General features: G+C 35.3%; 1 protein-coding gene across 8 annotated transcripts in view; it reads left to right on the top strand.

The window, feature by feature from the left end:
• Rbp (RIMS binding protein) overlaps positions 1-15,305 on the top strand; it is a 591,180-nt gene that overhangs the window by 78,578 nt on the left and 497,297 nt on the right. For all 8 annotated transcript variants that reach the window (XM_081768676.1, XM_081768673.1, XM_081768675.1 and 5 more), the window contains exon 2: positions 1,944-2,088. The gene's annotated coding sequence lies outside the window, so the exon portion shown is untranslated. The remainder of the gene's footprint in view (positions 1-1,943; positions 2,089-15,305) is intronic.

Below are 15,305 nucleotides of genomic sequence, written 5' to 3'. Positions count from 1 at the left end.
ATTCAATAAACGTATTAAATCATATTTAAAGCTAAGAACAGCATTCAAAGCCGTATCCTCAATCAAATATCGTGTTGTTTCATGTTTGAAGCTAGGGATTGCGTTCAATGACGTATACCATTGCTCTAATTATCTAAATCATGGTTTTAATTCTAATTTGATTATAATTTCGATTCAAGAATCGTATAGGAGCATGTTTCAACAAGAAAGGAGGTCATTCCACTTTTCCAAACAACCTCTATTGCACAAGTAATAAAACCACTTCCCCCAGAAACTTCCCCCAAGCCCGGGGCCGGTCTCCCCAAGGCCGACACGGGCATATTGACATCGAAAGTCGTTAGGTAATAAAGCAATTAAGGGGGCAATAAAATCTATTGTCTACGACTTATAGCTTCAATACTACTTGTGTGTGTGTTTTTTTTTTTTTTTTTTAATAAATGGATTACAAATATTATATTTCGGAGTGCATACCCTTAACCAGAATCGAAATCCAAACGAAACTCATTTTCTTTCTGAGGGAGAAAGTATACAGGATGTATCAAAAGTACAGCGTCACAGGTCAACTCTGTTATGAGTAAAAATGCTAAAATATGGAAAGACAGGAAAGTTGTTGAAAAGGAGTGGTTTACAATCTAAAATGGATGGATTTTTTCAATTGCACCAGCCACTTGGCCTTCAGTCTGGGTAAGGCGTCCTATGTTAGATAGGAAAAATAACGTGTACGGTTCAGCAGGCTCGAATATCTCGCATCCGTTTACCAACAATGCTGTATTATTGGAATGGTGTAAGTCTAAATGGTTGATATGATTGGAAAAATTCTAGTATTTTAGATTGGGAACCACCTTTATCAAATAACTTTCCTTTCTCTTTCCATTTTTTATATCTTTGTCCATAACAGAGTTGACCTACGGTCCTGGACTTCAGATACACCCGGTATATAGTATTAGTTAAATAAAAATGTAAAAGTAGGATGAGAATCGAATTGAATAAACACTGCTAAATATGTGGTACCAGATGGAAGATTTCATTTCATTTCGTGTTCAAAATTAACAGAAGAATAGCACCTATTAGAAGGTTATGCCCTCTGGTGAGAATAGAGAGATGACAATATTTGATGATGCATATACAGGAATAGCAGCCTGCCTTTGAACAAAGGGCCAAAATGTAATAGATAGCGAGAAGCGGTTTCTGACAATCGATTACGCGTCGCAAGAATACATTTCATCTCTAATCTCTCTACTAAAACCAGAAGCGATAGCAATCCACTACGACTTCCGGTTTCAATATTGATCTCCATAGAACAAAAATCAAATAGAGACAGCGCAAGCGGTGTTCTACAAGCAATTAAATGCCCGAAGAATATGTTCCAACTCCACTCTTAATCTATTTACTAAAACCGGAAGAGCAGAAATCAACCACTTCCAATTGTAACGTTGATCACTATAAAAAGTGAAAACGGTAACAGATAGCGAGAAGCAGTTTGCTATCAAATAAGCGTCTGAAGAATGTATTCCATCTTCACTACAATATCTCTAAAGCCCGGAAGTGGTAGAAATCTACTACCGTTTCTGGTTCCAATACTAATTGAGAAAATATATATGGCCCACGCAATAGAAACCAAACTCCTTGAAGTGGTGTACATATGACACTGCTATTTGCTAAACCTCAACTTTGAACAACACTGTTTTGTATAGCGCATTTCTTGCAATCAGTTAGCTACGTTATGCAGTATAAGTCTATACTTTGTTACAAAAGTAATTGATGAATATAGTCTGTGCATATCAGCTATCATAAGTAACTCTGCAACTAGTCATATTTATACTACTTCCAAAGAACACTTTTTAGTAGAATATGAGATAGGAGTCAAACACAAGAATCATTTGTTGCCAAGTATACAAGTACATATGAATAAATAACATCATTTTTTCTTTCTTTTTTTTCAGGAAAACTACTATAAAATCCATTAGCTTGAAAGGAACTTAAAACATTTCTTCAGAGGGTTAAAAGATGTGTATTAAGAAAAGGGAAAAGTTGCATTCCAGCACACAACCAATGAACTTCCAAGGACAAGACTGTCATTTGAACAAGGTATTTTCAATATTTTTTTAAATTAAAAAAAAATAAAATTGTTTTCTGATCACAGAAGTCTGTTTTTAAGTTATTTTATTTATGTTTGGACAACTAAAACTTTCACTTTGTGTCCCCCAGAAATAAGTAAAATTACCTAAGTCTTTTGTTCCTACTACCGTTGATATTCACGAACAAACCCAGAAAACTGATAAGTGTACACAAATTATTATTTTATTTCTCCTTGTTAAGTTCGAGTTTATGTTGCAATAAGCAGTTAACAATACAGTGATCAGTCATAATGATACTCAAGAATTTTGCATTGACTATCCTTTTTCTCACTAATCTTGAGAGGATGACGTGATTGGAGGCGAGATTATGCGGTAAGGTGGGGTTCCACGTATGCAAGGAATTAACCACTTCCAGTTTGAACGGGGGACGGTGGCTCAGTGGTAGAGCGTTTATCTCTGGTGCATGAGGTCCCTGGTTCGATCCTCGGCAAAGTAAGTTTGTGGTGGACAACATCGTGTCCGGGAGTTTTCTCAAGGTACTCCCGTTTCTTTGCACTTTCTAATCCCGCCAATTCTTACATCATCATTCACGTGCATTAATCATCGTCTCCCTTAGACAAAAGGGCATAATCGTGGGACGTTAAACTGAGATATTTCATTTCATTTTCCAGTTTCAACGTTGTCAGATAGAACAAAAATGATAATATATAGTAAAAACTGTTTCTTGACATGGCTTCAGTACCGCAAGCATATGTTTCAAATTTGATATTGTTCCTATTTTATAACCGGAAGTGGTAGACATCCCTTCTGCTACCACTTCTACTTTTCTACTTTACTGAACTATCACTTCTGCTTTTAAAAATATTAATCTCCGTAGGGCGAAAACAGGAAGAGAAAACAAATGATGGCTTTTTGATATGGGTTCAGCGTCCAAGGAATTGATTCTATTTTCGATCTTATCCCTACAGTATATTCAAGTAGTTAAAGATGTACTACTTCAAGTTTAAGTATTGAATTCGCATAGCTTGGAAGTCCATTGTAGTTTCACATCATGAAACGAAACTCACTTGTTTAAAGACATACAAACTTAGATATGTAGCATTGATATCTTATTTTCTTTGATTTTCTTTTCTCTTCGTATGATTACGAGAATAAATTCATATTATGCATTCCTAACAAACTATTTACGTTCTAATGACTAATGCTCATGATGTCATAACATTGTATTGACCGTGAGACTCACAATGACAAGTAGTGGAGAAATATCAACATAATTCTAACGCTTAACTGCATTTTGGATAACGAGAAAGACGTAAACGTCAAATTTTACGAGAGGTAAGATCATTGGATTGAATATTTAAATGTTTCAGATGAAATGCGATTTTTAGTTTACATCCCGTGATTAAACAGCTACATGAAGGTAAATGATGATGGAACAATTGAATGGAATAGAGCAGTGATAAAAGTATATATATATATATATATATATATATATATATATATATATATATATATATATATATATATATATATATATATATATATATATATATATAAAGCTATAGCCAGCCTAACAGCGAATGTTAAGTTGATTGGTACGTAGTGAGTAAGTTTTTTCCAGTGCCATGTACTTGCGTTGTCGAGACCGGAATTCGTTTCCTCTTGATAAGGATGTCTCTAATTTCCATATGATTACATCAATACCGAAAGTTATATGCTCTGACTAGACAATGAACCAGGGACCATACTCATCAAAAATATATGAGATAACTATAGAACTTCGCGAGAACACGTTTCCAATTTTATAACATTTCAGCGGTTGACAAGCATTTTAATGTTATATCAAGTTATGTTTACAGAGTTTGACCTGCTCTAAAATGTACACTTACATATATTCGTAATCATATCAGTCGAATTTAACACTCCATTATGCATCACTTGATGCAAGAGACAGTATAACTAAAGTTTAGGACTTTTAACATCCAGAACATTTCTTGGCTTCTCAAAGTTACCATTATTGAAGTTCTTCAGCCCGGTAGCCAGCCCAAAAATGTAGGGGGGCCGGTAGAAGTTAGGGGGACCCATCCAACCATATTATAGTTTATCATCATATTATAATTATTTGCAAGCCTATCGTAAAAAAATAGGGGGTCAGTAAAAATTATGGGGGGGGGGGTTGGCTTCCCTAGAATCCCCGTGAATACGGGCCTGAAGTTCTTGAGAAACAAACTTATACATGTATTAATATATAATGTGTACAGCTTCTAATGCCTCAATATTATTTTCTGAAAACATTCAGACATGCATATCATTCGGTTAGAGTTGCGCATGAGAGAAGAGACGAGGCTGTCTTGTCTCGAAAATATGTCGTGAAAGTGATACCTCGTCTCGAAAACCATATATGTTTCTACTGGAATTGCATGTTTCGTCTCGTATCTCCTCACGATAATTCTATGCTGTCTTATCTCATAGACAACTCTATGTATTTACGTGTTTCATCTGAATGTATTTCTATTTTTTTTAAAAAAAATATTAAATAAAATGTAGAATCATATCACTAAACTACGCAAGGAAGTCCGGTGTTATGACGAGAAACTTGATTTTCGTTATAAAATATAGTGGTCCAGATTCACACAATCGGATACGACATAATCGGATTCCAGTCCAACGACAGACAGAAAAGTCTTGACATTGCCATTCTTCAAACTTCTCTATTTAGAAACTTTTTCTAGTATCTAATGGAAGATTAATATGATTTGTTTAACAATAAACTAGCTGTTCCTCTCAATTCTTTGGCACGTCATACACTATAGGTTAAATGCAAATTAAAATTTGTAGCTGTTTTACATTTAACTTTTTTTTTTTAATTTACCGACTAACTAACTTGCGGTTCACAAATATTAATGTTCAAATCTAAATGTGGTTAAAGCTCTTGTCTTAATAAGAAACATCTAAGTACGTTCACGTTTAGCATCATCACTATCCATTTTCAAATAATTAAATTGAACTAATACGGTTTAAAGATGAAAATAAATCGTCATTATATAATATTACTCTAGAAAGACCGAAATATTAATGATCAAATCTAAATATGATTACGGCTTTGTCCTATTTTGAAATAATTAAATTGATTGCAATAAAATAATCACAATCCTCATTATACAAGTAAAATGTTTCAGTCTGTGAGTATCTCTAATTCCCAACAGTTAACACTCGACGCTGCACTACGTAGGTAAGCAGACAAATAGTGCACGTAGCAGAGTGACGAGTTGTAACTATTAGGAATATGCTACTCACCGACTGAAACGTATTCCTTTTATACAGTAATAAGGATTTAGTAATTCAATATACCTTCTTTAAGTCGGGAGCATCATTTCAGGTTTTGCTTGGGGATATGGGAGAGTCAAGATTCTCCACCAATATAAGTACTGATTCATGTTTCTCATTGTTACTACCTTCTATACTACTGATTAAAACATATACCTCAGACTATTAATGATTTTAGACCATTTCCTCTAGGAGAAATTTCAATTCATAAGAGGTTAAAGTAGCACTACGAAAGTACTGATAGGAATAAACTGTTCTTGAGCACGATCGGAGATTTGTCCCGGGGAGAGAGGAATTTTGCAGCTCCTGGGGAAATTCCCTCTGATTACTCTCCTGAAATCATCAGTCTGAGACTTAGTGTGGTAAATTAATTTCTCTCCATCTACCCAGTTTGCTTTAAAGTTGTATTGTTTATTCCCTTAAAAATATAATAATTTCTCAAAATTAGTGTCTTAAGGAAGAACGTATCGTTTTGTCCATAAGTTGTATATCCTCGGAACAACATGGATAGAAATTTCGCTTTTTATGCATGTAGTTGCAGGTTTAAATCCAGCTGGTGGTGGAACGCGTCGGATAAAAACAAGAGTAGTTCAGGTTCCGTAATAATATTACATTCTGTCTTTCATAATATTGGTGCTGCATTAGCATACAAACAAAAGCACCAAAAACACTTTTATCCAGAAAACTATCAACCTAACTTCAAAGCTCAGACTTTGACATACTTTTTGACATCAGTCTAGACATACTGATTGATATTCGTATAGGGTAAATACCAATTTCTGCTGTCAAATAGACATTAATACAACTTTCTAGCGAAGACTGTAGTTCCTGTAAACAAAGTTACATTTATGAATATTCTATTTGTCCTAAATGGACAATACCATAGTAATAAGTACTTCAATGTTCCATATTTATGATCGTATTATACACGAGAAAATTTAGATAAATGTAGGACTTGAAGAAACTTTCTAATGGTATATTTGTAACCGAAACATTTTATTATCAATGTGTTGCTTTAAAAAAAATGAAATAGCAATAAGAATATTTCAGATGATTACTTATTTCTGCTATTATTATATTTTTACTTACATTTATTTTCACGCATTATTCTTATTTCTAGTATTTAAACCATGCACACACTGCATATATTCTTGGGTATATAGTTGAAACGTTTGAGTATGTATGTATATCATACTCGTAATTCATTTGCAATTAATAGAAAGTGATGTATGAATATGAAATGAGCACTTAACGATATTCCGAAAAGACTAATCCATAATGCATCATAGTGCAATGGTTTTATATAAATGTTCATTAGAATCTTAATAAGGGAGTAAACGTCGCTTTTCCTTTTTATTTTCAAGTGATCTTAGAAGTAAACGAAGTCTTGGCGTGAAGGAGGAACAAGTAAAACTCAAGATTTCAATATTTTTAAGTTTTCATGGTCCCATGTAGTACACCAAAGTCTTGTATATTTTATTTTGATAAATAACGAAAAAAATAATGAGATGTAGAGAACATACCGGTTTCGGACTAAAGAAAACGACTTTAAAAACTTATTTAGAGTAAACTTTAAATAGGATTGACTTTATGGCGAATCTCTCGATTTCAAGACAGCAAAAGAGATTTAGCAATGTTTTGGCTTTGGAGAAACTCACTTAGAAACAGTCCTACGAATACTCATTTGGGAACACATCTGAAAATAATCATTTAGAAGCAGATGTTAGATATCTAATTTAGGACCAACCGTGTAAAAACTTATTTACGAGCAACTTTACGCAAACTCATTTAGAAGCAATTGTTCGTAAAATTAATAAAGTAGCAAATCTGCGAAAACTAATTTAGGAGGAAATTGAAGAAAATTAAAATTTTGGATTAATTCTGACGAAATTTGTTGAGATGCTACTCTGAAAAACACAGTTAGCGGAAACTCTGTGAAAATAAATAAAGTAGCAACTCTGTGAAAACTAATTAGAAGGAAGACTGCAAAATTTTACTAGTAACTCTTCGAAAACTTATTTGAGAGTAAATCTGCGAAAACAAATAAAGTAGAAGCTTTGAGGAAACTAATTCAGGAGCAATTTTGCGAAAATTCCTTTAGTAGTAATTCAACCAAAAACCAGTTTGGAAGCAACTCTTTCAAAACTCATTTAGGAGTGCTCTATATCCACAACTTTATTCTTTACTGATTTTAATTACATGCTGTAGGGATCATTAGGAATCTTCAAAATCTCTCTCTCTCTCCCTCTCTCTGTATATATATATATATATATATATATATATGCATGCCATATTGTAACAAAATACGAATAATTTTGGTAAAAGTTTTCAAAAGAATTATTTTTTATCGTGCTATTTAAATAACAAAACTTCAATGTTTGAGGGAACTTACCTATATTACCCACATATCCTTGATCAATTTCACTTGCAACTAATAGGGGTGATTGATATATTCCCATATCAACAATTCTTATAACCCTAAAAGAAAATATCCACAATATTTAGTTTTTTTTAAAAAATCAAAATCGAGTAATATTTACGTAGTTTATACTGGAAATTTGTTTTATATACTTATGTGGAAACTTACAATTTGGGATGGATTTTATCCTTTTCCTTTACTTATTCTTGATGGATTTTGAACTTCAGACGGTTATTTGTGCAGGTTGAAGGAAACACACATAAAGTTTTGTGAGAGAGATAGTCAGACACGCAAACGTCGATCGACCTGAATGATAGAATCTTTGCTACACTTATTTCAATAAATCAACTATTTACACTATCTTCCTCATTAGGAAGAATAGGTATTTAATTTTGAGATACATTAATCATAGATTACACATATCAACATAGCAATCATATTTCTCCCATAGCAGACGTAATAATGTGCAGTTCTGAGAGCTCAATTACCTTCATGGGAATGACTGGAGAAATAAGCTGTCATGCCTCATACTAGGACTTACAAACTGAAGTTGGGATAAATTACCTATATTGCAAAATGAATGGGTTTTTTTAAAAAGCAAATAGAAGAGGGGTGGAAGGTAAAAGAGGGAAGGAGGAAAGGGAGGAACTCGTTTTACATGTTAACTCCTTAATGCGTTCTTGGTGCAACTTAATTCTTGGCCGTGGATCTCGTGTCAATGATGGGTTCTGGCTCGCGTGTTCGGTAGTGGTGTCTTGCTTCTAAATATCTGTGTTTGTCTGGCTTCACCATGAGCCTCGCCATAGGCAGTACACGGGGCCGAGACCTTGCTCCATTGGTTCTCGACTTTAAGTTCCTTTCCTCTCCAACATTGTATGACTTGTTTCTGGTTCGTTGAACCCGGCGTTTCTTCAATTAATTACACTAACGTCACTCTCTGTCTTCCTCCCATTATGTGATCTCTTAATAATGAGGAACGTGGTGGCTCAGTGGTAGACTGCTTACCTCTGGTGCGTGGGGTACTTGGTTTGATCCCCGACAAAGTTAGTTTGCAATGGACAACATCATGTCCGTGGGTTTTCTCGGAGGTACTCCAGTTACCTTCTACATTCTCATTTCACCAATTATTCCATCATCATTCACTTTCCTTAATTATCCGTCTCCCTTAGCCTAACTGGCTTGATCATGGGACGTTAAACTCAAACATATCATTTCATTTCTTTTCCCTTTTAATGATACCAAATTATAGGACATGAAAATTACCCAACACTTAGTCTGAATATTGTTTCAATTTCATAGCTTACAGACAAAATCAGTTACAATTCTCATTTTTCCATCACATGAACGCATTTCTCTGTTTGTGCTGACTTTACAGCATTTTTTCAAAAATAATGTTTGAAGTGTTAAAAGGTTATCACATCACATGAAATAAAAATATCAAAATGTACACTAACATATATATAATCATCGCAATACGAGATTGCAGAGCTTTCGTCACTCTGTTCGCTGTCACGACAAGTAACAAAGATAATAATGATGCAACACAGAAATGTCTTGTCATTCATTTATTTTTCGTTGTAAAATGTCTATGTTGTCCCACGGGATTCATTGAGATGTTAAGTTTATTAAATTTGAAGCGAAATAATTGGGAACGTGTCTCATGTTCGCCGTAAGCAAAAATATAGAAGCAATGTGTCCTAAATATGATATACATACGTATAATCTAAAGATGTAAGGTACCGATACACTTGGTTTCACATTTTAATAACGGAGAGATTTTGATTCTCATATTTTACTATATATGGACTTAATATAAACAAAATAAAATAGCTGTTCAGAATTTGAATTTACTTCTTGATTAGGAGCATCCAATAATAATTTTCTTTTATTTATATATTTATATCAGGATGGTGCGGAAACTGTGTACCGTCAACAAATGAGTTCCATGCAGGAGATATCATTGAATTAATGGTGAAAGAAAGTTTAATTATACAAAAATGTGTATACTGAGGAAAAAAAATTGTAGGTGGCGTACTTAAAAAGATAGGTTACATGCATAATTCCTGTAGTTTTTGGACTTAACGTAAAGTAGACGTATAACTGAAAACGCATGTTTTATAATACTTTCTGTATAAATGTTCCATCTATACGTACTTTCCGCATGAAACAATCTAGGCTTTCATGATCTCACATACAAATGTACGTATATAACATATAGAAGACGAAGGTAACATAAGTATATGCATGTGATATACGGACAACTGTTAGATGTCAGACATCCTGCAACGGCATGATGTAACATCTAAGGGCAGTGCCTATGTAGCATACGGATAACGTATGCTCCGTACTGATTTCTATAGTAAGGAAGAGAATACCGTATATTTGTACAATATACCGCTGTCCGGAGAACGGATTTTTCTCTGTGTACCTCTTAATATATTAACTTTTCCTTTGTGGTTCTACAATACAGTTCTCAAAACCTATTTTTAGACTATTTTTCATAACTAACAATTTTTTACACCCGGAAAGAAACTGTCAGGCTCAAACTTATTGGGCAGTGTTGCTTCAAAATCTTCAATTTATCGTAGAAAGTAAGTTTGTACAGTTTGAAAACTCACCCATTTTCTAATTGTACGTATCGTATAGCGTTGTTGGAGCGTGTCATATAGCATCATATAGCGGACATAGTGGTTCAGCGGTGAGCGCTTACTTCTGATGTGTATAGTCTCTGATTCCATCTCCGGCCAAGTAAGTTTGTGCTGGAACATCGTGTCAGTGGGTTTCCTCGAGGCACCTCCTGTCACATTCTCATTCCACCAATTCTTCGATCATCGTTCACTTGCCTTAATCATTCGTATCCCTTAGCCTAAAGGGCATAATCATGGGATGTTAAACTCAAAGATTTCATTTCATTTCATATAGTCACGTTGCTGAAATGAAGTTTTCAGGCACTAACAAACAATATGTATTGTTCTCTTCTATCATAACTATAGCACATATATACAGAAACTTATCGATTTAATGGAAGCATCTCAGAACAACTCTCATACGATGTAGAGTGGAGTCACATGACTCGTAAATGGTAACCAGTGGTATATTACAGCATTCCGCGTAAGGTACATTACTCAGTTCCGTAGGAGAGGATGAAGTCGGAAATTTGAGTTGGATTCATCTCCGAAACAAACAACAATTGTTCAATTATATTTACTATTCGGGGATTAAACGGGCTATGGGAGATGTTCCACTTGATCTCGACATTCCTTCAGCTGTGTGATCCACCACATTATCATCCTGGAATATGGCATCACTGGCCGAAAACAACATCTGGACCATAAGATGCACATGGTCGCCTAAAATGGCGACATAATCACAGTCAGTAACGTGGTAAACCTGAGTACAAGATTCACTAAAAACCAGTACGTTGCGGCGCATAGCATTACAGAGCCTGCACCATGTTTCATCGTTGGACAGAGACTCTACAAGATCATAATGCTCGACGGGACCCATCACTGAGCGTTTCATATCAAACATTGTGCCTCTTCGACGATGTGGTTTTGCCGTGAGTTTTGTAGGTAGTCATAATCTTGGACACTGCCCATCGCAACGCACCAACACATTTGCTAATTTCGTCACGCTCGCACTACAAAGCTGATGCCGTCTTTGGAAATCAGAGAGGTCGCCGATTTTACACTATCATCATTTACTCAGTTCTACTACTCCTCACGTAGTACAGAGTTTGCCCTAACACACTACAATTTCAAACCGGCGCTGCGCTCGCTGTCTGACCGTTGCCAATCCAGATATCTGATATGTTTTGCATTACTTTAGTTTATATTAGTATTACCAATATAACATTGCAATTTGTAAATATGTATGTTTTCTAATATGGGGTACATTTTTTGTACGGAAAGGTAGGATATACAGAGTAGTCGGTAGGGTGTATTCGAGGGTATACAAAGGTAAACGCCATATACCCTCTGCTTAATCTTAGTTATTAAAGTATACCTTCTGTTTCAAAACGTGTAGTATTTTTATTTCGTTTACATTTGTTTGTGTATTTATTTAATCGGATGATGAATCCAGTGATAAAATGACTATATCACTTTATTTTCTATTCTATTCTTAGCCGCTGTTCAAGTTCATATATCGATCATACGAGAAAAAAAAAGTTTTTTTCCTGACTTCTCTAAAATCAGGAGGGAGGGAGGGAGGGAGATGAAAAAAAGGAAAGATTGCGTCAGTTGTCTTTGTTCAAGTTCGTTTTATTTTGTTCAGTAAATATCAGTACGAAAGTTTTGTTTAAACTGTGATATTTAGGCCTATTTGTATTTCTAACATACTCCTCACCACAATTTTCTTAATTGCTCCTGGTGGGATTTGTTGTTCTCTCTCGTACTGGATTGATTTCTTCTGCATTCCTACACTCATTATTTATGCTATTGATGCAGCGATTTATTTAAGTAATATCATCATTAAAATAGCATAAAATACTTTTAGATTATTTACTTAATCACCAGATACAGCTCTGAGGCCATTTTATACTAGATATCTAACAATAACAACAATGGAAAGGATTTGGGAAGGTATCCGGCAGGGTCTGTTTAGTAGGTACCATCCCGGCATTTGCCTGGTAGGACTGAGGAAAACCCCAGTCAGGATGGTCGGCAGCGGGAATCGAACCCACGTCCTCCCGAATGTGAAGCTAACGCTTTACCACTTGATCGAGTCTTTATATTTTAATGCTATTATTAATACACACATTTTACATTGTTCATTATTTAAAAAAATACTTTCTCTGTTGGCACATGTCTTTTATGCCAACTGTAAATGTTCACAAAATAACGTATGGGTGGAAGGCCTTGTCTTTCCCTCTCTCTAAAACAAACTGCCTATTATCCTTCAAATCTCAATTCTCAAATATTTTATTTGCTTGTGAACTATAGAACAATATAATTAAGTCATCCGTATGAATACTATATCTAAAGTTTTGGACCGATTATTAATAGAATAATTCGCATGATTTTTTAAAAAAAATATTGGCCTAAGAGATCGAAGACTCATAAGAACTTATATATGAACCAGTAAGTAAGTGTTAGAATAGGAGGGAAGGAAAGGACAGAGGATAATGCAGTTGAAAGGGAGCTTAGACAGAGATGCTATCTCCCGCCAACATTACTTAATATCTATCTTGAAGAGATAGTGAAAGAAAGTCTACATAATGAAAAAAAATGAAATTAAATCTTTAAGTTTTACGTCCCACTTTTATGCCGGTTAGGCTAAAGGAGACGGTGATGATATGATATGAGCGAAATGGTGGAATGAAGAAAGTGGGAGGAAACGGGAGAACCCCGAGAAAATCCACGAACACGGTGTTTGTCCACCACACGGCGCAAGCTGGGATCGAACCAGGGACCCCAAGCACCGGAGGTGAACGCTCTACCATTGAGCCACCGCGCCCCAAAGTCTACATAATGAAGCTGGCATTTTGGAAGGAGACAGAATGGTTACGTGAACTAGTATTAGTATATGATTTGCAGATGATACGACTCTTCTTGTGGAATCTGAAAAGAAAATCAATAAGACGTTAGAAAACTTGAGGAAGGGCTGTGTAGAATAAAGGGTGAACATAAATGTTAGAAAGACAAAATCCATGGTGATTGAAACAAATCAGTCAGTGTCAAATATAGACGTAGAAGGGGAGAAAATAGAACAGGTGACTAGTTTTCAAACAGGCGAGTAGTATTATTACTGATGATATGAAGTGCGAACGTGAAATAAGGGCAAGGATAGACATGATGAAAGAAGCTTTTAGAAGAAAGAAAATATTATTTTGTGGTACCTTGAAGAAAGAGTTGAGAAATATACTCACAGAATGTTTCTTGTGGAGTAATGTACTGTACTGTACGGGGTAGAAACATGGAAGTGATGAAAAACGACTGGAAGTTTTTGAAATGTGGGTGTAGAGAAGAATGAATAGAATTAGCTGGGTTGAACGGAAGACAAATAAGAGGATGTTAGAAATGATTGGGAGAAAATTTTAGATATTATTGAAAAGAAGAAGAGGAACTGGTAATGACATTGGCTAAGAAGGAACTGTTGATTTGATTGTTTTAGTTTAGCGTCCATTTCAGCAGCGAGGCTATATGAGACGTGGACCTACAGCTTAACGTGGAATCCGAACCACATGAGCTCCCGCCGGGAATTGAACCCGGGTCTCCCACACCAAAGGCGCGTACGCTAGCCGCTTAGCCACAAAGAAGCTCTGAAGAAGGAACTGTATCATGAGGGATGTGCTAGAGGGTGTGGTGGCGAGAAAGATAGAGAGAGGGCGAAGGAGACTACAAGTTGATGGACGGTATCAAAACATAAAAATAATACGTGAAGACGAGAAGGTTAACAGAAGATTGTGGAGAATGGAAACTTTACAGTTACGGCAAGTGACCTGCCAATAATGGAAGAAACCCTATGATGATTATGCGTGTGCGAGGTGGGAAATAAGATGACTGGATAAAGTTGAGTGTGAAAATTTTCAGTGGTAAAAATATTATAGTACGATAAGAACAAATGACAATCTAAAGAAAATCATTTCTGCTTCCAGTAGTATTCTTCTGGATACGTTTTATATATTCAGTCTTTTTATTATTATTATGCTGGGCTGAAGACATTTAAATTGGAGAAAGTGCTATTTCTCCCTCCGGCCTCCTCTCAAAATGTCTTCCTCACGAAATTCACTTCCTGCCTCATCTGTATGTTATTGTTATTCTGTGCATCAGAGCTTATCGTATGGGATGGAATCCTTCGGTTGGCTGTCAGGCGGTGATACATATATAAAGAGAACACCATGCATCCATTGTTTTGCCTTTGACTTGCGTAATCTACTTTCTGTCACAGAGAGTTACTTTCTTTCCATAAACGCCTCTCATGTCACCCACGATGTCAAGGTCGCAAGAAGAAAATTCTTCACACTCTGTGAGAGCTCGTGGGACAAAATGCAAGGATATGCACAATTTGCGTGTTATTTACGTTTAGATCTTGGCGTTTCTTTCTCTCTCTTCATCTTTGTTTCTCTGGGGAGTTTGAATTCAAGAGAAGATTGATCTTTTTCTCTTTGATAGTTCCCACTATTGAACACCGTTAATTGTTTCCAATCCAGTCTTGTTTTCCTCAGTAGAAAGAACCAAATATTTCTCTTCAATCCATTGATTTTTTTTATCAATAACTTAGATCCAAAATAATAATTCATTTATCCTTTGTTTTAATGGGTAACACGAATTTTAGGAATGATCCCAAAAAATGCATCAAAAGATTTCGATCTTGGCCAATAAATAGTTTTCGGATCAGAGACCACAAAACTTTTGAACGGTCCCTAAATCGAGTTTTCGTATTTTCTACACAATAAGCATACTAAGTTAAGTGATAGTTTGGGTTTGGCTACACTACATGTAGTTCTCCAGATATAAGACCTACAAGAAAATTTTTAA

This window comes from Thermobia domestica, chromosome 8 (genome assembly GCF_964235325.1).
Source record: "Thermobia domestica chromosome 8, izTheDome1.hap1.1, whole genome shotgun sequence".
Lineage (NCBI taxonomy): Eukaryota > Metazoa > Arthropoda > Insecta > Zygentoma > Lepismatidae > Thermobia > Thermobia domestica.
This window is presented reverse-complemented; position numbering and strand designations above follow the sequence as displayed.